The sequence below is a fragment of the Triticum urartu genome, chromosome 7A (genome assembly GCF_056163025.1).
Source record: "Triticum urartu cultivar PI428250 chromosome 7A, HENAU_Tu73, whole genome shotgun sequence".
Taxonomy (NCBI): Eukaryota; Viridiplantae; Streptophyta; class Magnoliopsida; order Poales; family Poaceae; genus Triticum; species Triticum urartu.
Window position 1 is genome coordinate 213,774,652 of NC_141879.1, and position 26,343 is coordinate 213,800,994.

Below are 26,343 nucleotides of genomic sequence, written 5' to 3' on the forward strand. Positions count from 1 at the left end.
CTTACCCCTCTCTCTCTCTGGTCACGTTCTCTCTCTCCCCTTCCTCCCTCGACTCCGATCCAGATCCAGGGCCCCGACGGAGGGCTTCTTCCCACTCCGACCTCAGAGCCATGGTGCGCCCTCTTCCCCATCGCCGCCGGCCACCATCCCCACACTTTCTCTCCCTTGGCCCGTGGATCCAACTCTTCCATGGCCGCCTCCCACACCATCTCCTCCTTCCCCCATCTCATCACTAGGGAAGACAAGGCAAGCAGGAGGGAGATCGACCGTGTAGGTCAGATCCAACCCCCACGACCTCAACGGAGATGGCCCAGTGGATGGAGCGGTCCTGCAAATCGTTAAGCCAAGGTAGCCTTCCTTGATTTCCTTGACCATCTTGGATTACCTTCCCTGAATTCCTTGATTCCTCACGCACAAGGTAGCAGTTCTCTTCTCCATGGGGATCACGTACAGGGCACCACCTACAAGTGAAGAGAAGACCACCACTCCTCCGGGTCTGCTTCTTTCTACTGTTCAAGGTCCCTCTCTCCCTCATGCTCTACTTGAATTAATGACATTAGGTGTCACAACCAAACTGAAACTTTTTTATCTTCAGAGAGGATAAGACTAAATCTTTAATTAGGTTAGCTTGCACGTGTTGCAGCTATTCTATTTCTCTTGTTCTTGTGTGTAACAAGATCACTCTAGTAAGTATGATTTCCTACACATTCTGATTAACCAAACACATGGCTGCACGACACCATGCTATAAGCCATTCATTTCCATCTCCAAGACTTCAAGTGATGGCTATCCATTCAGATGTATTCAATGGTTTGGCTATTGTGGTCTCATATCTGAATCGTGCGTCCTGTCTACCTACCCTGTTGTCATCAACATAGTTAGGTTCAAGATTTGACAGACCTGAATTGTCACCAAAAAGCACATGTCAATTACATGTAGTAGCTTAGGAAAATCCTCTTGAAAGTTGTTGAGGTTCAGCGTTAGGCTAATGGCGCTAGTTTACCGTGTGACTGCAATTATTGTACACGTTTTAATTATGTTGCTAGTCTTTTTCATAATATTTCTCAAAGCAACTTGATGTAACCTAACCCTTCATGATTGCAGGGACCACTATTATTATTGGTGGACTTGGTGTGGCGGTGTTAGGAGCTCATTGTAATGTTGTTACTATAATGGTTCTCAATTTAGCTGCTACTCCTCTTGAGCTAAGATAAACACACACTCAGCCCTAAAATAGTAAATCAAATTCCATTTTCTGGATTCATTTATCAGAATAGTTGATGGTTCTGTGTCAAGCATTATATCTAGTAATAGTTGTTGATTCATTTATACAGTTCTGTGACACGCTCAGCCTCGAGCAGGTCATCGGCATCCTCTACAGTTCGGCAAGGTCCACCTTCCCTTCTACTTCCACATTCATACCTCTATGAACACAACTCTGATACGTCTCCAACGTATCTATAATTTTTGATTGCTCCATGCTATATTATCTATTGTTTTGGACATTATTGGGCTTTATTATCCACTTTTATATTATTTTTGGGACTAACCTATTAACCGGAGGCCCAACCCAGAATTGCTGTTTTTTTCCTGTTTTAGGGTTTCGAAGAAAAGGAATATCAAACAGAGTCCAAATGGAATGAAACCTTCGGGAACATGATTTTCTCAACGAATAAGACCCGGGAGACTTGGACCCTACGTCAAGAAAGGAAACAGGAGGCCACGAGGTAGGGGGGCGCGCCCACCCCCACCAAGCGCGCCCTCCACCCTCGTGGGCCCCCTGTTGCTCCACCGACGTACTACTTCCTCCTATATATATCCACGTACCCCCAAACGATCAGATACGGAGCCAAAACCCTAATTCCACCGTCGTAACTTTCTGTATCCATGAGATCCCATCTTGGGCCTATTCCGAAGCTCCGCCGAAGGGGGCATCGATCACGGAGGGCTTCTACATCAACACCATAGCCCCTCCGATGAAGTGTGAGTAGTTCACCTCAGACCTACGGGTCCATAGTTAGTAGCTAGATGGCTTCTTCTCTCCTTTTGGATCTCAATACAATGTTCTCCCCCTCCCTTGTGTATATCTATTCGATGTAATCTTCGTTTTGCGGTGTGTTTGTTGAGACCGATGAATTTTGGGTTTATGATCAAGTCTATCTATGAATAATATTTGAATCTTCTCTGAATTCTTTTATGTATGATTGGTTATCTTTGCAAGTCTCTTCGAATTATCAGTTTGGTTTGGCCTACTAGGTTGATCTTTCTTGCAATGGGAGAAGTGCTTAGCTTTGGGTTCAATCTTGCGGTGTCCTTTCCCAGTGATAGTAGGGGCAGCAAGGCACGTATTGTATTGTTGCCATCGAGGATAACAAGATGGGGTTTTCTTCATATTGCATGAGTCTATCCCTCTACATCATGTCATCTTGCTTAAGGCGTTACTCTGTTTTTAACTTAATACTCTAGATGCATGCTGGATAGCGGTCGATGAGTGGAGTAATAGTAGTAGATGCAGGCAGGAGTCGGTCTACTTGTCTCGGATGTGATGCCTATATACATGATCATACCTAGATATTCTCATAAATATGCTCAATTCTGTCAATTGCTCAACAGTAATTTGTTCACGCACCGTAGAATACTTATGCTCTCGAGAGAAGCCACTAGTGAAACCTATGGCCCCCGGGTCTATCTTTATCATATTGATCTCCTGCTACTTAGTTATTTCCTTTGCTATTCACTTTGCCTTTATTTTACTTTGCATCTTTTATCATAAAAATACCAAAAATATTATCTTATCATATCTATCTGATCTCACTCTCGTAAGTGGCCTTATAGGGATTGACAACCACTATTTGCGTTGGTTGCGAGGATTTATTTGTTTTGTGCAGGTACGAGGGACTCGCGCGTAGCCTCCTACTGGATTGATACCTTGGTTCTCAAAAACCAAGGGAAATACTTACGCTACTTTGCTGCATCATCCCTTCCTCTTCGGGGAAAACCAACGCAGTGCTCAAGAGGTAGCAAGAAGGATTTCTGGCGCCGTTGCCGGGGAGGTCTACGCAAAAGTCAACATACCAAGTACCCATCACATACCCTTATCTCCCGCATTACATTATTTGCCATTTGCCTCTCGTTTTCCTCTCCCCCACTTCACCCTTGTCGTTTTATTTGCCCTCTCTCTCTCTACCCTCCTTCTCTTTCTCTATTTGCCTCTTTTTGCCCGTTTGCTTTTTGTTTGCTTGTGTGTTAGTCTGCTTGCTTGTCACGATATCTCAAGATAATACTAAATTATGTGACTTCACCAATACCAACAACAATGATTTTATTAGCACTCCGATTGCTCCTCTTACCGATGCTGAATCTTGTGAAATTAATATTGCTTTGCTGAATCTTGTCATGAAAGATCCGTTTTCCGGCCTTCCTAGTGAAGATGCCGCTACCCATCTAAATAGCTTCGTTGATTTGTGTGACATGCAAAAGAAGAAAGATGTGGATAATGATATTGTTAAATTGAAGCTATTTCCTTTTTCGCTTAGAGATCGTGGTAAAGCTTGGTTTTTGTCTTTCCCTAAAAACAGTATTGATTCATGGAATAAGTGCAAAGATGCTTTTATCTCTAAGTATTTTCCTCCCGCTAAGATCATCTCTCTTAGAAATGATATTATGAATTTTAAACAACTTTATCATGAACACGTTGCACACGCTTGGGAGAGAATGAAATTAATGATACGTAATTGCCCTACTCATGGTTTAAATTTGTGGATGATTGTTCAGAATTTTTATGCCGGATTGAATTTTGCTTCTAGAAATCTTTTAGATTCGGCCGCGGAGGCACTTTTATGGAAATCACTTTAGGAGAAGCTACTAAACGCCTAGATAATATTATGGTTAATTAATCTCAATGGCATACTAAAAGATCTACTAATAAAAAGGTGCATGCGATAGAAGAAATTAATGTTTTGAGTGGAAAGAGGGATGAACTTATGAAATTATTTGCTAATAAAAGTGTTTCTTCTGATCCTTATGATATGCCCTTGTCTACTTTGATTGAGAATAATAATGAATCTATGGATGTGAATTTTGTTGGTAGGAACAATTTTGGTAACAACACGTATAGAGGAAATTTTAATCCTAGGCCTTATCCTAGTAATTCCTCAAATAATTATGGTAATTCCTACAACAATTCTTATGGAAATTATAATAAGATGCCCTCTGATTTTGAATCTAATATTAAAGAATTTATTACTTCACAAAAGAATTTTAATGCTATGATTGAAGAAAAATTGCTTAAGATTGATGATTTGGCTAGGAACGTTGATAGAATTGCTCTTGATGTTGATTCTTTGAAACTTAGATATATTCCACCTAAGCATGATTATTGGTGTCAAAACCGGCAGATCTCGGGTAGGGGGTCCCGAACTGTGCGTCTAAGGCGGATGGTAACAGGAGGCAGGGGACACGATGTTTTACCCAGGTTTGGGCCCTCTTGATAGAGGTAAAACCCTACGTCCTGCTTGATTGTTCTTGATGATATGAGTATTACAAGAGTAGATCTACCACGAGATCTGAGAGGCTAAACCCTAGAAGCTAGCCTATGGTATGATTGTATGTTGTCCTATGGACTAAAACCCTCCGGTTTATATAGACACCGGAGGGTGCTAGGGTTACACAAGGTCGGTTACAAAGGAGGAGATATCCATATCCGTATTGCCTAGCTTGCCTTCCACGCCAAGTAGAGTCCCATCCGGACACGGGACGAAGTCTTCAATCTTGTATCTTCATAGTCCAATATTCCGGCCAAAGGATATAGTCTGGCTGTCCGGAGACCCCCTAATCCAGGACTCCCTCAGTAGCCCCTGAACCAGGCTTCAATGACGATGAGTCCGGCGCGCAGTGTTGTCTTCGGCATTGCAAGGCGGGTTCCTCCTTCGAATACACCACGGAAGAGTTTGAATACAAGGATAGTGTCCGAGCCTACAAAATAAGTTCCACATACCACCGTAGAGAGAATAATATTTCCACAAATCTAATCTGCTGACGCGTTTTGGCAGCATGACATCACGCCACGGCCCGGTAATCATTAGAACCATTTTTATTTAACCAGCCTTGCACATAACGCGAGGCGGTTTCTTGACACGTCTTGCCAAAGCAGAGATCGTGTTCCCCTTATCATGAGATTCTCATCAATACAAACGTGGGTAACCCAACCATGCCTGTTGGTTTGACTCCTAGATCTTAGGTAAGTCTCGAACGGCCACGAGGAGGACGCCTGATATTCATCCCCTTTATAAAGGGACAAGGATTTTTCTTTTTCCCTCCTGTGCTCAATCGAATCCTTCCCCCGCCTCGAGTTCTAACACCCAAAGCTCACGTCAGGTGCTTTGGACCTTCAATCATGTCCGGATCCAGCCTTCAAGGTCGGTGGGTTCCTTCCTCCGACACGGAGGAGGACATCAAGAAGCTGAGGGAGGCCAGATATCTGACCGCTGAAATTTCGCATAGGCTGCCCACCCGAGGGTAGGTCGTCCCTACTCCTGAACCCAACAAGAGTGTTGTGTTCGTCTCCCACTTCCTCCGAGGACTAGGCCTCGCTCTGGATCCCTTTGTCAGGGGTCTTATGTTCTATTATGAGCTGGATTTTCACGATCTGGCCCCGGATTCCCTTCTTCACATCTCGTCATTTATTGTCATGTGTGAGGCCTTCCTCCGCATTACCCCTCACTTCGGCCTGTGCCTCAAGATCTTCGATGTGAAGCCGAAGATGGTCGAGGGGCAGTACGCAGCGTGCGGAGGTGATTTAATAAGCAAAATTGCTGACACTCCATGGCCAAAGGGTTCCTTTCCAGAGGTGTCCAGATTGTGGCAACTGGAGTGGTTTTACGTCACAGCTTCCCGAAGTGCCAAATGGGTAGCTGCCCCCACCTTTCGCTCGGGCCCCCCCACCACAACTGATGTCATGGATCAGCAGGGGGCTGAGCTGGGGTCAAGCCAAGGACGTGCCAATACTGTGATACGTCTCCAACGTATCTATAATTTTTGATTGCTCCATGCTATATTATCTACTGTTTTGGACTATATTGGGCTTTATTTTCCACTTTTATATTATTTTTGGGACTAACCTATTAACCGGAGGCCCAGCCCAGAATTGTTGTTTTTTGCCTATTTCAGTGTTTCGAAGAAACAGAATATCAAACGGAGTCCAAACAGAAAAATCCTTTTTGGAACGTGATTTTCTTCTCGGATAAGACCCAGGAGACTTGGACCCTACTCCAAGAAGTACCGAAGGTGGTCACGAGGGTAGGGGCGCCCCCCCCCTACAGGGCGCGCCCCCCTGCCTCGTGGGCCCCTTGGTGCTCCACCGACGTACTCCTTCCTCCTATATATACGCATGTACCCCCAAACGATCAGAACAGGAGACAAAAACCTAATTCCACCGCCGCAACTTTCTGTATCCACGAGATCCCATCTTGGGGCCTGTTCCAGAGCTCCACCGGAAGAGGGCCGTCATCACGGAGGGCTTCTACATCATCATAGCCCCTTCAATGAAGTGTGAGTAGTTTAGCTCAGACCTTCGGGTCCATAGTTAGTAGCCAGATGGCTTCTTCTCTCTTTTTGGATCTCAATACAATGTTCTCCCCCTCTCTTGTGGAGATCTATTCGATGTAATCTTCTTCTTTTGCGGTGTGTTTGTTGAGACCGATGAATTGTGGGTTTATGATCAAGTCTATCTATGAACAATATTTGAATCTTCTCTGAATTCTTTTATGTATGATTGGTTATCTTTGCAAGTCTCTTCGAATTATCCGTTTGGTTTGGCCAACTAGATTGGTAGTTCTTGCCATGGGAGAAGTGCTTAGCTTTGGGTTCGATCTTGCGGTGTTCTTTCCCAGTGACAGAAGGGGCAGCAAGACACGTATTGTATAGTTGCCATCAAGGATAACAAGATGGGGTTTATTTCATATTGCATGAATTTATCTCTCTACATCATGTCATCTTGCTTAAAGCGTTACTTTGTTTTTAACTTAATACTCTAGATGCATGTTGGATAGCAGTCGATGAGTGGAGTAATAGTAGTAGATGTAGAATCGTTTCGATCTACTTGTCACGGACGTGATGCCTATATACATGATCATGCCTAGATATTCTCATAACTATGCTCAATTCTGTCAATTGCTCAACAGTAATTTGTTCACCCACCGTAGAAAACTTATGCTTTCGAGAGAAGCCACTAGTGAAACCTATGGCCCCCAGTTCTATTCTCATCATATCAATCTCCATCACTTTAATCTTGTTTTGTTTTTACTTTGCCTTTTACTTTTCACTTTGCATCTTTATATCAAAAATACCAAAGATATTATTTATCGGATCTCACTTCCATAAGTGACCGTGAAGGGATTGACAACCCCTAATCGCGTTGGTTGCGTTGAGCTCTTTGTGTTGTGTAGGTACGAGGGACTTGCGCGTGGCCTCCTACTGGATTGATACCTTGGTTCTCAAAAACTGAGGGAAATACTTACGCTACTCTGTTGCATCATCCCTTCCTCTTCGGGGAAAACCAACGCAAGCTCAAGACATAGCAAGAAGGATTTCTGGCGCCGTTGCCGAGGAGTCTACACAAAAAGTCAACATACCAAGTACCCATCACAATCCCTATCTCCCGCATTACATTAGTTGCCATTTGCCTCTCGTTTTCCTCTCCCCCACTTCACCCTTGCCGTTTTATTCGCCCTCTCTTTCTCATTCCCCTTCTCCTTCTCCGTTTGCCTTTTTCTCGCTTGCCTTTTGTTTGCTCATGTGTTGGATTGCTTGTTTGTCACGATGGCTCAAGATACTACCAAATTGTGTGACTTCACCAATACCAACAATAATGATTTTCTTAGCACTCTGATTGCTCCTCTTGCCAATACTGAATCTTGTGAAATCAATACTGCTATGTTGAATCTTGTTATGAAAGATCAATTCGCCGGCCTTCCTAGTGAAGATGTCGCTACTCATCTGAATAGCTTCGTTGATTTCTGTGATATGCAAAAGAAAAAAGATGCCGATAATGATGTCATTAAATTGAAGCTATTTCCTTTTTCTCTTAGAGATCATGCTAAATCTTGGTTTTCGTCCTTGCCTAAAAATAGTATTGATTCTTGGAACAAGTGCAAAGATGCTTCTATCTCTAAGTATTTCCCCCCGCTAAGATCATCTCTCTTAGAAACGATATTATGAATTTTAAGCAACTTGATCATGAACATGTTGCACAAGCTTGGGAGAGAATGAAATTAATGATACATAATTGCCCTACTCATGGTTTAAATTTGTGGATGATTATACAAAAATTTTATGCCGGATTGAATTTTGCTTCTAGAAATCTTTTAGATTCGGCCGCGGGAGGAACTTTTATGGAAATCACTTTAGGATATGCTACTAAACTCCTAGATAATATTATGGTTAATTATTCTCAATGGCATACTGAAAGATCTTCTAATAAAAAAGTGCATGCGATAGAAGAAATCAATGTTTTGAGTGGAAAGATGGATGAAATTATGAAATTATTTGCTACTAGGAGTGTTTCTTCTGATCCTAATGATATGCCTTTGTCTACCTTGATTGAGAATAACAATGAATCTATGGATGTGAATTTTGTTGGTAGGAATAATTTTGGTAACAACGCTTATAGAGGGAATTTTAATCCCAGGCCTTATCCTAGTAATCCTTCTAATAATTGTGGGAATTCCTACAACAACTCTTATGAAAATTATAATAAGATGCACTCTGATTTTGAATCTAATATTAAAGAATTTATTTCTTCGCAAAAGAATTTTAATGCTATGATTGAAGAAAAATTGCTTAAGATTGATGATTTGGCTAGGAACGTTGATAGAATTGCTCTTGATGTTGATGCTTTGAAACTTAGATCTATTCCACCTAAGCATGATATTAATGAGTCTCTAAAAGCCATGAGAATTTCAATTGATGAGTGTAAAGAAAGAACCGCTAGGATGCGTGCTTCCAAAGATGCCTTTATTAACGCGTGTTCTTCTAATTCTTATGAAAATCAAGATGAAGATCTAAAAGTTATTGATGTGTCCCCTATCAAATCTTTGTTTTGCAATATGAATCTTGATGAAAATGAATATGATCTTCCTTTACCTAGAAGGCGTTCAAAAATTCGGAGTATTTAGATCTTTATGATGAAATTGACGAAAGTGGGATTGAAAGAAATAAAAATTTAGATGTTGCTAAACCCACTATATTGGATTTCAAGGAATTTAATTATGAAAGTTGCTCTTTGATTGATTGTATTTCCTTGTTGCAATCCGTGGTAAATTCTCCGCATGCTTATAGTCAAAAGAAAGCCTTCACCGAACATATTGTTGATGCCTTGTTGCAATCTTATGAAGAAAAACTTGAGTTGAAAGTCTCTATCCCTAGAAAACTCTATGATGAGTGGGAACCAACTATCAAAATTAAAATTAAAGATCATGAGTTTTATGCTTTGTGTGATTTGGGTGCTAGTGTCTCCACTATCCCCAAAACTTTGTGTGATTTGCTAGATTTCCGCGATCTTGATGATTGCTCTCTAAATTTGCATCTTGCGGATTCCACTATTAAGAAACCTATGGGAAGAATTAATGATGTTCTTATTGTTGCAAATAGTAATTATGTGCCCGTAGATTTCATTGTTCTTGATATATATTGCAATCCTTCTTGCCCTATTATTCTTGGTAGACCTTTCCTTAGAACGGTTGGTGCGATTATTGATATGAAGGAAGGGAATATTAGATTCCAATTTCCATTAAAAAGGGGCATGGAACACTTTCCAAGAAATAAAATAAAATTGCCATATGAAACCATCATGAGAGCCACTTATGGATTGCCTTCCAAAGATGGCAATACCTAGATCTATCCTAGCTTTTATGCCTAGCTAGGGGCGTTAAACGATAGCGCTTGTTGGGAGGCAACCCAATTTTATTTTTTGTTTTTTGTGTTTTTCTTCTGCTAGGGAATAAACAACCCATCTACCCTCTGTTTGGATGTGGTTTTGTGTTTTAATTAGTGTTTGTGCCAAGCTAGACCTATTGGATCTTCTTGGATGATAGTTATTTGATCTTGCTGTAATTTCCAGAAACTTTGCATTCAGTGCCTGAATTACTAAAAATCATCAGAACGTGATAAAATACTGATTCCAATTGCTTCTGATCAATAAACAAATTATCTAGGTCGTCTAATTTTGGTAGATGTTTTGGAGTTCCAGAAGTTTGCGTCAGTTACAGATTACTACAGACTGTTCTGTTTTTGACAGATTCCGTTTTTCGTGTGTTGTTTGCTTATTTTGATGAATCTATGGTTAGTAAAATAGTTTATAATCCATAGACAAGTTGGAATACAGTAGGTTTAACACCAAAATAAATAAATAATGAGTTCATTACAGTACCTTGAAGTGGTATTTTGTTTTCTTTCTCTAACGGAGCTCACGAGATTTCTATTGAGTTTTGTGTTGTGAAGTTTTCAAGTTTTGGGTGAGTTCTTTTGATGGATTATGGAACAAGGAGTGGCAAGAGCCTAAGCTTGGGGATGCCCATGGCACCCCCAAGATAATCCAAGGACACCAAAAAGTCAAAGCTTGGGGATGCCCCGGAAGGCATCCCCTCTTTCGTCCACTTCCATCGGTAATTTACTTGGAGCTATATTTTTATTCACCAACATGATATGTGTTTTGCTTGGAGCATCTTGTATTATTTGTGTCTTTGTTTGTTAGTGTGCCACAATAATCCTTTCTGTACACACCTTTTGAGAGAGTCATCTATGAATTAAAATTTGATAGAATACTCTATGTGCTTCACTTATATCTTTTGAGCTATGTAGTTTTGCTCTATGCACTTCACTTATATCTTTTGAGCGTTATAATTTTGCTCTATGTGCTTCACTTAGATCTTTTAGAGCACGGTGGTGGTTTGTTTTAAAGAAACTATTGATCTCTCATGCTTCACCTAAATTATTTTGAGAGTCTTAATAGCATGGTAAATTTGCTTAATATAAATATGCTTGGTGTTCAAGATATGTGAAATTTTCTTTTGTGTGCGTTGAATACTAAGAGAAGATTGAAGCATGATAATTGTTTTGAGATATGGAGGTGATAATATTAGAGTTATGCTAGTTTATTAGTTGTGAATTTAAAGAATACTTGTGTTGAAGATTGTGATTCCCGTAGCATGCACGTATGGTGAACCGTTATGTGATGAAGTCGGAGCATAATTTATTTATTGATTTTCTTCCTTATGAGTGGAGGTCGGGGATGAGCGATGGTCTTTTCCTACCAATCTATCCCCCTAGGAGCATGCGCGTAATACTTTGCTTTGATAACTTCTAGATTTTTGCAATAAGTATATGAGTTCTTTATGACTAATTTGAGTCCATGGATTATATGCACCTTTTCCCATCCTTCCACCATTGCTAGCCTCTCTAATACCGCACACCTTTCACCGGTATCACACACCCACCATATACCTTCCTCAAAAGAGCCACCATACCTACCTATCATGGCATTTCCATAGCCATTCCGAGATATATTGCCATGTAACTTTCCACCGTTCCGTTTATTATGACACGCTCCATCATTGTCATATAGCTAGCATGATCATGTAGTTGACATCGTATTTATGGCAAAGCCACCATTCATAATTCTTTCATACATGTCACTCTTGATTCATTGCATATCCCGGTACACCGCCGGAGGCATTCATATAGAGTCATATTTGTTCTAAGTATCGAGTTGTAATTGTTGAGTTGTAAGAAAAATAAAAGTGTGATGATCATCATTTTCTAGAGCATTGTCCCAAGTGAGGAAAGGATGATGGAGACTATGATTCCCCCATAAGTCGGGATGAGACTCCGGACAAAAAAAAGGCCATAAAAAAGAAGAGAAAAGGCCGAAATAAAAAAAATGAGAGAAAAAGAGAGAAGGGACAATGTTATCCTTTTACCACACTTGTGCTTCAAAGTAGCACCATGATCTTCATGATAGAGAGTCTCTCGTTATGTCACTTTCATATACTAGTGGGAATTTTTCATTATAGAACTTGGCTTGTATATTCCAATGATGGGCTTCCTCAAATTGCCCTAGGTCTTCGTGAGCAAGCGAGTTGGATGCACACCCACTTAGTTTCTTTTGATGAGCTTTCATATACTTATAGCTCTAGTGCATCCGTTGCATGGAAATCCCTACTCACTCACATTGATATCTATCGATGGGCCTCTCCATAGCCCATTGATACGCGTAGTTGATGTGAGACTATCTTCCCCTCTTTTTGTCTTCTCCACAACCACCCTTGTATTCCACATAGTGCTATGTCCATGGCTCACGCTCATGTATTGCGTGAAGATTGAAAAAGTTTTGAAAAAGTTAGAGTATGAAACAATTGCTTGGCTTGACATCGGGGTTGTGCATGATTTAAATACTTTGTGTGGTGAAGATAGAGGATAGCCAAACTATATGATTTTGTAGGGATAACTTTCTTTGGCCATGTTATTTTGAGAAGACATAATTACTTTATTAGTATGCTTGAAGTGTTATTATTCTTTATGTGAATATGAACTTTTGTCTTGAATCTTTCTAATCTGAATATCCATTCCACAATTAAGAAATTTTGCATTGAAATTATGCCAAGTAGCACTCTGCATCAAAAATTCTCTTTTTATCATTTACCTACTCGAGGAAGAGCAGGAATTAAGCTTGGGGATGCCTGATACGTCTCCAACGTATCTATAATTTTTGATTGCTCCATGCTATATTATCTACTGTTTTGGACTATATTGGGCTTTATTTTCCACTTTTATATTATTTTTGGGACTAACCTATTAACCGGAGGCCCAGCCTAGAATTGCTGTTTTTTGCCTATTTCAGTGTTTCGAAGAAACATAATATCAAACGGAGTCCAAACAGAAAAATCCTTTTTGGAACGTGATTTTCTTCTTGGATAAGACCCAGGTGACTTGGACCCTACTCCAAGAAGTACCGGAGGCGGTCATGAGGGTAGGGGCGCCCCCCTGCCTCGTGGGCCCCTCGGTGCTCCACCGACGTACTCCTTCCTCCTATATATACCCATGTACCCCCAAACGATCAGAACAGGAGCCAAAAACCTAATTCCACCGCCGCAACTTTCTGTATCCACGAGATCCCATCTTGGGGCCTGTTCCGGAGCTTTGCCGGAAGAGGGCCGTCATCACGGAGGGCTTCTACATCATCATAGCCCCTCCGATGAAGTGTGAGTAGTTTACCTCAGACCTTCGGGTCCATAGTTAGTAGCTAGATGGCTTCTTCTCTCTTTTTGGATCTCAATACAATGTTCTCCCTGAGGGAGTCCTGGATTAGGGGGTGTCCGGATAGCCGGACTATACCTTCGGCCGGACTCCTGGACTCCGAAGATACAAGATTGAAGACTTCGTCCCGTGTCCGGAAGGGACTTTCCTTGGCGTGGAAGGCAAGCTTGGCGATACGGATATGTAGATCTCCTACCATTGTAACTGACCCTGTGTAACCCTAGCCCCCTCCGGTGTCTATATAAACCAGAGGGTTTTAGTCCGTAGGACGAACAACAATCATACCAGAGGCTAGCTTCTAGGGTTTAGCCTCCTTGATCTCGTGGTAGATCTACTCTTGTACTACCCATATCATCAATATCAATCAAGCAGAACGTAGGGTTTTACCTCCATCAAGAGGGCCCGAACCTGGGTAAAACATTGTGTCCCCTGCCTCCTGTTACCATCCGGCCTAGACGCACAGTTCGGGACCCCCTACCCGAGATCCGCCGGTTTTGACACCGACATTGGTGCTTTCATTGAGAGTTCCTCTGTGTCGTCACTTTTAGGCCCAATGGCTTCTCCGATCATCAACAGCGATGCGATCCAGGGTGAGACTTTTCTCCCCGGACAGATCTTCGTATTCGGTGGCTTTGCACTGCGGGCCAATTTGGTTGGTCATCTGGAGCAGACCGAAAGCTACGCCCCTGGCCATCAGGTCAGATTTGGAAGTTTGAGCTACACGGCCGACATTCGCAGAGACTTGATCTTTGACGGATTCGAGCCATAGCTGAGCGCGCCGCACTGTCACGATGGGCTTGATCTAGCTCTGCTGCCGAACAGTGCCCTGGAGGCCGCACCTGTGTCTGCTCCGACTCCTAACTCGGAGCCGATCACACCAATCGAGGATGGGTGGTTAGACACCGCCTCGGGGCTGCAATCTCTACGGCAATCAAGCCGAACACCAGCCTTGTCCTCTGCGAAACCCGTGACTCCAAGGTGCCGGACTCCTCTCCGGACTCCGAGCCCTCCGTGCCCCTACCGACCGAATCCGATTGGGCGCCGATCATGGAATTCACCGCCATAGACATCTTTCAGCACTTGCCCTTCGGCGACATTCTGAATTCACTCAGGTCTCTCTCTTTGTCAGGAGAGTCCTGGCCGGACTATGACCGGTAGGATTGGGATGTGGACGACGAAGAAATTCGATGCCCACCCACCACCCACTTCGTAGCCACTGTCGATAATTTAAACGACGTGCTCGACTTCGACTCCGAAGACATCGACGGTATGGACGACGATGTAGGAGATGAACATGAAGCAATGCCTATAAGGCACTGGACAGCCACCTCATCTCATGATGTATACATGGTGGACACACCCAAAGGAAGCGACGATGAGGAACACAGGGATGCCATGAGGGATCGTTCACTCGAAAAGCAACCAAAGCGGCGACGTAAGCGCCGCTCCAAGCCCCACCTCGACAGAGACAGCAGCCATACAGACCTAGCCATAGAGCAGGATGAGCCGGCGGACGACGAACATGCCTTCGAGCAAACATCCGAACATGGCAACTTGGATAAACAAACCGAACACCCCGTCCCCGGTGAAAACAACAGTCCGGACGACGTCACACCGGATAGGCTCATGGAGCAGAAGAACCTCCACAAAAGGCTCGTCGCCACTGCGCGTAGCCTGAAAAAGCAGAAACAGAAGCTCAAAAGTGCGGAAGATGCACTCAGAATCAGATGGAGCAAAGTACACAACACCGCAGACAAATATGGCGGCAGTCACCACACAAAAAGCTATCCAAAGCGAAAGCTACTGCCTGAATTTGACGAGGAGGCCTTAGAGCCCCCGCAGTCAAAAAATAGGAAAGCCACCCGGTCGGATAGACGACCGATGGCCAGCATGGAGCGGCAAGCGGTGCCGCACACAAGCTGGCACGCGATCCACCAAAGGATTCGCATCAAAAAGATGGCCCAGCCAGATCTATCTATGGGCCAAGAAAGCAAGCTCTAGTAAGCAATGCAACACAACAAATATCTGAACATCACGGCACACCCAAATATAGGGGTGCTGCACACCCCCTATGTTTCACCGATGAGGTGCTGGACCATGAATTTCCAGCGGGATTCAAGCCCGTAAACATAGAGGCGTACGACGGAACAACAGACCCTGGGGTCTGGATCGACGATTATATCCTCCACATACACATGGCCAGAGGAGATGACCTCCACCCCATAGAATACTTACCCCTCAAGCTTAAAGGGCCAGCCCGGCATTGGCTCAAAAGCCTTCCCGAAAACACCATTGGAAGTTGGGAAGAGCTTGAGGATGCTTTCCGGGAAAATTTTCAAGGGACCTATGTCCGCCCTCCGGATGCAGACGATCTCAGTCACATAACTCAACAGCCCGGAGAGTCAGCTCGGAAATTCTGGAACAGATCTCTTACTAAAAAGAAACAGATAGTCGACTGCCCGGACGCCGAAGCCCTAGCAGCTTTTAAGCACAACGTTCGAGACGAATGGCTCGCCAGACAGCTCGGCCAAGAAAAGCCAAGAACAATGGCCGCATTAACAAGCCTCATGACCCGCTTTTGCGCAGGAGAGGACAGCTGGTTGGCAAGATGTAGCACCAGCGACCCAAGTACATCCGAAGTTAGGGATGGAAATGGAAAACCCCGACACAGCAAGGACCAGCATCGGAATAAGGGAAACAGCCCAAAGAGCACGACGGTCAACGCCGGATTCAAAAGCTCGCGGCAGAATCAGAGAAAGCCGCCCCTCAAGGATAACAGCGATGAGCTATCCAACTTAAACAAAATCTTGGACAAGATATGTCAAATACACAGTACTCCCAAGAAGCCTGCGAACCATACCCACAGAGATTGTTGGGTTTTCAAGCAATCCGGCAAACTCAACGCCGAACACAAGGGGCTCGACACACCAAGTGAGGACGACGACGAACCCCACAAGCAGAGCACCAAGAAACAAAAGGATTTCCCACAAGAAGTCAAAACAGTAAACTTACTTCACGTGACGAACAGAATGGCGCCAACAGAGATACGCGCCATACGGCCTATCCCAAAGGAGTCTCGCCAATGGTTGTTAAAACCGATCACCTTCGACCATCAGGATTACTCTAGAAGTATCTGGAACGCAGGCTGGACTGCCTTGGTATTAGATCCAATAATCGGCTGACTCCACTTTACAAATGTCCTGATGGACGGCGGCAGTGGTCTAAACCTGTTATACCAGGACACAATCCGCAACATGGGGATAGACCCAACAAAAATTTCCCGTAGCAAAACCTCCTTTCAAGGGGTAACGCCAGGCCCGGATGCCCGTTGCATGGGTTCTCTCCCGCTAGAAGTTATGTTCGGCTCCCCCGATAACTTCCGTCGCGAACAACTAACTTTCCACATCGCCCCATTCTCAAGTAGCTATCAAGCACTGCTGGGATGCGAAGCTTTCGCCCGCTTTAACGCAATACCGCATTATGCATCTCTTACGCTTAAGATGCCCGGTCCACGAGGCGTCATCTCATTAAAGGGAAAACATTGAGTGTTCCTCTCGCGCGGAAGACAGTGAGGCTGCCTTGACAGCCCCACAATAAAGCGGCTTCACCAGCCAAAGCACCTAAACAGGTCGTCAAGACCACGGACACGGCTAGACGAGTCCGGCATAAACATACAATTGATAAAGGCTTAATAGCCGTATACCCCTGTACTAGGGGCTCCGCGCATATAAAACAAGAGACAATAAAGCTCAATTTTACCCATTTAGATTTATACTTTGTTTATTTAGTATAACTCATGTTCGGCATGATCTTCCTTCAACTAAGTTCCTCTCTTTTACAGATGAACGCCGTGCTACGCCCGTCCAGGATACGGCACTACGGAGACATAGGCGCAGACGTGCAGCAGGGACCCATTCCAAGGATTCTTTTCAGATTAAGACCCTGCGTAAACCTTTCTTACTGTCTCTTGTTGATACACATCCCCTGGTTTCTTGGTATAACCAAGAAGGAGGCTGGCGTTTTGGCATGTGGCCACGTCAGAGTTTGGCGCGTACCTGGACACTAGGAGCTTATTACTAAGGGCGTTATCCCGCCCGCCCTCATAAAGACCGAATACTTAGGGATTGTTTGGCGTCGCGAGTTTGGCCTTATATGCATCAGCTCCGAATCATGTCTTTGGTCAAATGTTGGGTTTGCCTGGCTCCTATGTTTTGCTGCCTTACGTTCCGCTCTATCGGCTAAGGCGGCACCAGGAGAACTACCGCGATTGTGCCCCGGTTCGGCCAGGCGAGCACCTTAGTAGAGAAAGCCGAAAACTGACTGCCATGATATAGTGTGAGACTGGTAAACCACTCGATGACTTACCGGAATCTTTAGGATTCCTCCGCATTAACGAAGGGCCGTTTCCAAGCCAGGCACAAACGCGCTCCGAGTTCGGGCGAGCGCAGGCGCCACCAGGGGCTATATAAGTAGCCTCACTGTCAAACTCCTATGGCTAAGTGAAAGTGATAAAGCATCATAGTCCGATTGCCTAATTCACTGTGCTATCACCTCCTTTGTAGGACCAAGACGTTGGATCAAGTGTGAAAATGCGCCTTCTGCGAACACCCCCGCATTATGTGCGTGGCGGCTGAAGCCGACGACTGCCATCTTTTAGATTATATATACATATATGTTAAACGGCCGCACAGGAGGTATTATAATACTTGCAGGCACAAGTATATAAAGCTTCTACAATTTATCAAAATATTGTTTTACAATAATATATGCTATTCGAATATAGTATCCTTCGAGCACTACGTCTCTATTAAACGAGCGCCTTGCAGAACTTCCTGAAAATAGTGCTCGGCAGATACTCGGCTTCCATCCAAATCTGGGGATGCAACAGCGGTGGCCTCCATTTCCTCCTAGTATGTCTTGACACGGGCAAGAGCCATCTGCGCACCATCTATGCACGCTGACCTCTTCATCGCATTGATATGCGGCACCGCACCAAGGAACTGCTGCACCAAGTTGAAATAACTTTTCGGCTCTGGCCTCTCTGGCCACAAATGACTCATGACATACTTCATGGAGAGTCCGGACAACCTATTTTGCTCAGCCCATTCGGCCAAACGATCGGCTAATGACAGTGGACGCTCCGGATTGTGGAACTGTGACCAAAAGAGCTTTTCCACTTCGCGATCTTCTTGATCTCGGAAGTGTTCGACCGCATCTGCGGCACTCGCTGCCAAATCCAGATAGGTGTCCGCCGTGCTCCACATCCGGTCTAACGGAGCATGTTTAGGATCACATTCCTCCGCAGCATAAAGGGCTTTCCAGCCACGATCTCTCCAGCCTGACGCAGCTCCTCCTTCATAGCTCTCATCGCAGAGGGAGCATCCTTGGCATCGGCAACGGCCTTCTCCAGGTCCGTCTGTTTCACCCGATCTTCTTTTTCAAGAAGCTTGCAACGGTCAGCAGTGCTCTTCAGTTTCACAGCCATCTCGGCCATTTCCTTCTTGCTTCGGCAGTGAGCAGCCTGTTCGGCTTTCAGCTCTTCAATCACCTTTCCGGCAGCCGCATCACTTTTCCTGGCTTGCTCCTTGGCTCGGGCAAGTTCCGCCCGAAGATTCTCCATGGCAGCAGCACCATCTGCATCAAGCGCACACATTGTAAGATACTGGCATAAAGCTCCTCTTACCAGGTGCCGCCAGAGTAATTACATACCTTGTGCCTTGTCAAGCCGCTTGTTGACAAGCGCAATGTCGGCATCTGCCACGTCAAGTTGCCGCTTTAGCTTGGCAAATTCATTAGTCTGGCTGGCCACCCGACACTTCGCCAACTACGTATGAAGGCGGCATATTAGACCTGGGATTATGATCCTCTGTGCGCCGTCACTTTTGACAACGCACAGAGTCTCAGGGGCTACTATCTACACAGGGCGCATCTTATTTCTGCGCAACTGTCCAAAAAGGGTACATTATTTCGCGTACCTCAAAACATGTCAGTAAACTCCTGACGGCCTCATGCAATCCGCTCTCCGCGGATGAAATCCTCTCAATCACCGTACCAATCAATGCACGGTGCTCCTCTGAGATGGATGCTCGCCCTAGCAGATCCTTCAGCTCCTCTGACCGTGCACCAGACGGTGCCAGACTCGTCCGATGGCCCTTTTCGAAGGCCGGACGCGGAGGGCTTTCGGGGGCCATATGACTACCTTCTGGCCCTGCCGGATTCGGAGAAACCCTCCGCAACGATACCTCAGGGTCGCCCGCCTCGCAAGGCGGTACGGCAGGGGGAGGCGTTCCGCTCTCCATCATCTCCGGAAGAAGATCCCCCGAAGACGAGCTCTACTGAGAAGGGCTAAGGTCCGAGCTACAAGGTAAATTTTCAATTACTCTTCTCAGATATAACGCAAGGATTTCTCTCATTTCTTAAAAACAAAAACTCCTCTCTACTTACGGCTCGGTGGAGGGCTGATCCCCTTGAGGGCATAATTCGGCCGAAGTATCCCCTGGCGCAGGATCCTCTGACGAAGATTTCTTCCCCCACTTTGAGGCCATGGTCTCCGGGTCGTCAGAGGCGGTCCTCTTCTTCCCCTGAGAAGAGGAATTTTCGATTCCTCCCTTCCGTACAACCTTCTTCAAGGAGGTTGTAGCTCCCTTGTCCCCTCCCTCGCTTTCCTCCAAAGGCACAACCTCCAACATCCTGACTAGCATGGGATCCGGCATGGTCTTGGGGAGGGGGGCCGGACACCTGATTAGCTTTGCTTTCGCTATCCACTCCTGTTTAAAGAACATCTCTTTTAGGGGCAATTTTATGATAAATATACAGATAGCGGGTCCGGGCACAATGCTACTTACTTGAGTATCCGGGCGATTGCAGCTCAGGCCTGCGTCCTCGGTCAAGTCTGGACACATTGCTTGTGATCCGAAGAACAATTTGTACATCTCCACGGGCGTTGTGCCCATGAAATGCTGGAGAGCTCGTGGTCCCTCCGGATTGAACTCCCACAGGCGAAGGGGGCGACGTTTGCCAGGCCAGGCTCGGCGGGTCAACATGACCTGCATCACCATGACCAGGCTAATGTCTCTTTCTAAGAGATCTCGAATGCAGCCCTGAAACAAGGGCACATCCTTGGATGGCCCCCAGTCTAGTCCTTTATTGACCCATGACACTAGCTGTGGTGGGGGACCCGAGCGAAAGGCAGGTGGCGCCACCCACTTGGTGCTCCTGGGAGTGGTGATATAAAACCACTCTCGTTGCCATAAGCTGGACTCCTCTTGAAAAGAGCCCTCGGGCCATGGAGCACCAGCATTCTTGCTTATAAAAGCACCTCCGCACTCCGCGTGCCGTCCCTCGATCATCTTCATCTCTACTTTGAAGGTCTTGAGCCATAGTCCGAAGTGAGGAGTAATACGGAGGAAGGCTTCACACACGACGATGAATGAGGAAATATGGAGGATGGACTCCGGAGCTAAGTCGTGAAATTCCAGCCCATAATAAAACATGAGCCCCCTCACGAAGGGATCCGTCGGGAAGCCTAGCCCCTGAAGGAAGTGAGACATGAACACCACACTCTCACCAGGCTTGGGAGTGGGAATGACCTGCCCTTGAGCAGGCAGCCTATGCCAGATTTCGCCGGTCAAGAACCTGGCCTCTCTCAACTTCAACACGTCCTCCTCCGTGACAGAGGAGGGCATCCATCAGCCTCGAAGGTCGGAACCGGACATTGTCGAAGGTCCGAAGCGCCTGAAATCTGGAGCCTTGGGTGTTGGAACTCGAGGCGAAGGGCGAACTCGTTTGAGATTGAAAGAAAGGAGTAAGGCCTTGGTCTCTTTATAAGAGGTTGAATACCAAGGGCCCTCCCCATGACCGTTTGGGACTCGCCTTTGATCGAGAAAACATACCAACGGGTACGGTTGGGTTACCCACGCCCGTATTGATGAGAATCCCGGAATAAGGGGACACGATCTCTGCTTTGACAAGACGTGCCAAGGAAACCGCCTCGCTAAACGCGTTGAGGTGGGACAATAAAACGATTCGAATGAAGACTTGGCCATGGTGTGATATCACGCTACGGAATACGTCAGCAGATTAGATTTATGTAAATATTATTCTCTCTATGGCAATGTGTGGAAACTTATTTTGCAGAGCCGGACACTATCTTTGTGTTCAAAATATTCTATGAAGTACTTGGAGGAGGAACCCACCTTGCAATGCCGAAGACAATCTGCGCGCCGGACTCGTCGTCAATGAAGCCTGGTTCAGGGGCTACTGAGGGAGTCCTGGATTAGGGGGTGTTCAGATAGCCGGACTATACCTTCAGCCGGACTCCTGGACTATGAAGATACAAGATTGAAGACCTCATCCCGTGTCCGGAAGGGACTTTCCTTGGCGTGGAAGGCAAGCTTGGCGATACGGATATGTAGATCTCCTACCATTGTAACCGACTTTGTGTAACCCTAACCCCCTCCGGTGTCTATATAAACCGGAGGATTTTAGTCCGTATGACAACATACAGAACAACAATCATACCATAGGCTAGCTTCTAGGGTTTAGCCTCTCCAATCTCGTGGTAGATCTACTCTTGTACTACCCATATCATCAATATTAATCAAGCAGGACGTAGGGTTTTACCTCCATCAAGAGGGCCCGAACCTGGGTAAAACTTCGTGTCCCTTGCCTCATGTTACCATCCGGCCTAGACGCACAGTTCGGGACCCCCTACCCGAGATCCGCCGGTTTTGACACCGACAGTGATCACACAGTGGAACTCTCAATGAAAGCACCAATGTCGGTGTCAAAACCGGCGGATCTCGGGTAGGGGGTCCCGAACTGTGCGTCTAAGGCGGATGGTAATAGGAGGCAGGGGACACGATGTTTTACCCAGGTTCAGGCCCCCTTGATAGAGGTAAAACCCTACATCCTGCTTGATTGTTCTTGATGATATGAGTATTACAAGAGTAGATGTACCACGAGATCGGAGAGGCTAAACCCTAGAAGCTAGCCTATGGTATGATTGTATGTTGTCCTACGGACTAAAACCCTCCGGTTTATATAGACACCGGAGGGGGCTAGGGTTACACAAGGTCGGTTACAAAGGAGGAGATATCCATATCCGTATTGGCTAGCTTGCCTTCCACGCCAAGTAGAGTTCCATCCGGACACGGAACGGAGTCTTGAATCTTGTATCTTCATAGTCCAACAGTCCGGCCAAAGGATATAGTCCGGCTGTCCGAAGACCCCCTAATCTAGGACTCCCTCAATGATATCAATGAGTCTCTCAAAGCCATGAGAATTTCCATTGATGAGTGCAAAGAAAGAACCGCTAGGATGCATGCTAAGAAAGATGCCTTTATAAGAGCGTGTTCTTCTAGTTCCTATGAAAATAAAGATGAAGATCTAAAAGTTATTGATGTGTCCCCTATTAAATCTTTGTTTTGCAATATGAATCTTGATAATTATGGGACTGAATATGATACACCTTTACCTAGAAGGCGTTCCAACAATTCAGAATTTGTTGATCTTGATGCTAAATTTGATAAAATTGGGATTGAAGAAATTAAAACTCTAGATGTTGCTAAACCCACTATTATGGATTTCAAGGAATTTAACTATGAAAATTGCTCTTTGATTGGTTGTATTTCCTTGTTGCTATCCGTGCTAAATTCTCCTCATGCTTATAGTCAAAATAAAGCGTTTACTAAACATATCGTTGATGCCTTGATGCAATCTTATGAAGAAAAACTTGAATTGGAAGTTTCTATCCCTAGAAAACTTTATGATGAGTGGGAACCAACTATTAAAATTAAAATTAAATATCATGAATGCTATGCCTTATGTGATTTGGGTGCTAGTGTTTCCATGATTCCAAAGACTTTGTGTGATTTGTTAGGTTTCCGTGATTTTGATGATTGCTCTCTAAACTTGCACCTTGCGGATTCCACTATTAAAAAACCTATGGGAAGAATTAATTATGTTCTTATTGTTACAAATAGGAATTATGTTCCCGTAGATTTTATTGTTCTTGACATAGATTGCAATCCTTCATGTCCTATTATTCTTGGTAGACCTTTCCTTAGAACGATTGGTGCAGTTATTCATATGAAGGAAGGAAATATTAGATTCCAATTTCCATTAAGGAAAGGCATGTAACACTTTCCTAGAAACAAAATTAAATTACCTTATGAATCTATTATGAGAGCCACTTATGGATTGCCTACCAAAGATGGCAATACCTAGATCTATTCTTGCTTGTTATGCCTAGCTAGGGGCGTTAAACGATAGCGCTTGTTGGGAGGCAACCCAATTTTATTTTTATTACTTGCTTTTTGTTCCTATTTAGTAATAAATAATTTATCTAGCCTCTGTTTTGGTTGTGTTTTTTGTGTTTAATTAGTGTTTGTTCCAAGTAGAACCGTTGGGAAGACTTGGGGAAAGTCTTGTTGAACTTGCTGTAAAAAACAGAAACTTTAGCGCTCACGAGAACTGCTGTTATTTTTATTTGGAAAGTACCATTTAGTTAATTCTATTTGCAGATGATTAATACATAAATTCTTCACGTCCAGAAATATATTTTAGAATTTTTGGGGTTCCAGATCTTGCGCTAGCTACAGATTACTACAGACTATTCTGTTTTTGACAGATTCTGTTTTTCGTGCGTTGTTTGCTTATTTTGATGAATATATGGCTAGTAAAATAGTTTATAAACCATAGAGAAGTTGGAATACAGTAGGTATAACACCAATATAAATAAATAATGATTTCATTACAGTACCTTGAAGTGGTCTTTTATTTTCTTTCGCTAACGGAGCTCACGAGATTTTCTACTTTAAGTTTTGTGTTGTGAAGTTTTCAAGTTTTGGGTAAAGATTTAATGGATTATGGAACAAGGAGTGGCAAGAGCCTAATCTTGGGGATGCCCATGTCACCCCCAAGATAATCTAAGGACACCTAAAAGCCAAAGCTTGGGGATGCCCCGGAAGGCATCCCCTCTTTCGTCTACTTCTATCGGTAACTTTACTTGGAGCTATATTTTTATTCGCCACATGATATGTGTTTTGCTTGGAGGATCTCGTATGATTTGAGTCTTTGCTTGTTAGTTTACCACAATCATCCCTGATGTACACACCTTTTTAGAGAGCCATACATGATTTGGAATTTGTTAGAATACTCTATGTGCTTCGCTTATATCTTTTGAGTTATATAGTTTTGCTCTAGTACTTCACTTATATCTTTTAGAGCATGATGGTGGATTTGTTTTATAGAAACTATTGATCTCTCATGATTCACTTAGATTATTTTGAGAGTATTAATAGCATGGTAATTTGCTTAAAATCCTAATATGCTAGGTGTTCAAGATTAGTAAAATTTTCTTAAGAATGTTCTGAATACTAAGAGAAGTTTGATGCTTGACGATTGTTTTGAGATATGGAGGTAATAATATCAAAGTTGTGCTAGTTGATTAGTTGTGAAATTGAGAAATGCTTGTGTTGAAGTTTGCAAGTCCCGTAGCATGCACATATGGTAAACATTATGCAAGAAATTTGAAACATGAGGTGTTATTTGATTGCCTTCCTTATGAGTGGCGGTCGAGGACGAGCGATGGTCTTTTCCTACCAATCTATCCCCTAGGAGCATGCGCGTAGTACCGAGGTTTTTGATGACTTGTAGATTTTTGCAATAAGTATGTGAGTTCTTTATGACTAATGTTGAGTCCATGGATTATACGCACTCTCACCCTTCCATCCTTGCTAGCCTCTTCGGTACCGTGCATTGCCCTTTCTCAGATTGAGAGTTGGCGCAAACTTCGCCGGTGCATCCAAACCCCGTGATATGATACGCTCTTTCACACATAAACCTCCTTATATCCTCCTCAAAACAGCCACCATACCTACCTATTATGGCATTTCCATAGCCATTCCGAGATATATTGCCATGAAACTTTCTATCATTCCGTTCATCATGACACATTCATTATTGTCATATTGCTTAGCATGATCATGTAGTTGACATAGTATTTGTGGCAAAGCCACCATTCATAATTCTTTCATACATGTCACTCTTGGTCCATTGCATATCCCGGTACACCGCCGGAGGCATTCATATAGAGTCATCTTTTGTTCTAGTATTGAGTTGTAAATAAATAGAAGTGTGATGATCATCATTTTCTAGAGCATTGTCCCAAGTGAGGAATAAAAAAAGAGAAAGGCCATAAAAAAAGAGAAGGCCCCAAAAAAATGAGAGAAAAAGATAGAAGGGACAACGTTACTATCCTTTGCCACACTTGTGCTTCAAAGTAGCACCGTAATCTTCATGTTAGAGAATCTCTTGTTTTGTCACTTTCATATACTAGTGGGAAATTTTCATTATAGAAATTGGCTTGTATATTCCGACAATGGGCCTCCTCAAGTGCCCTAGGTCTTCGTGAGCAAGCAAGTTGGATGCACACCCACTAGTTTCTTTTGTTGAGCTTTCATACATTTATAGCTCTAGTGCATCCGTTGCATGGCAATCCCTACTCCTTGCATTAACATCCATCGGTGGGCATCTCCATAGCCCATTGATTAGACTCATTGATGTGAGACTTTCTCCTTTTTGCCTTCTCCACATAACCCCCCTCATTATATTCTATTCCACCTATAGTGCGATGTCCATGGCTCGCGCTCATATATTGCATGAAAGTTTATAGGTTTGAGATTACTAAAGTATGAAACAATTGCTTGGCTTGTCATCGGGGTTGTGCATGATGAGAGCATTCTTGTGTGATGAAAATGAAACATGACTAAACCATATGATTTTGTAGGGATGAACTTTCTTTGGCCATGTTATTTTGAGAGGACATAATTGCTTAGTTAGTATGCTTGAAGTATTATTATTTTTATGTCAATATGAACTTTTGTCTTGAATCTTTCGGATCTGAATATTCATACCACAATTAAGAAGAATTACATTAAAATCATGCCAAGTAGCATTGCGCATCAAAAATTCTGTTTTTATCATTTACCTACTCGAGGACGAGCAGGAATTAAGCTTGGGGATGCTTGA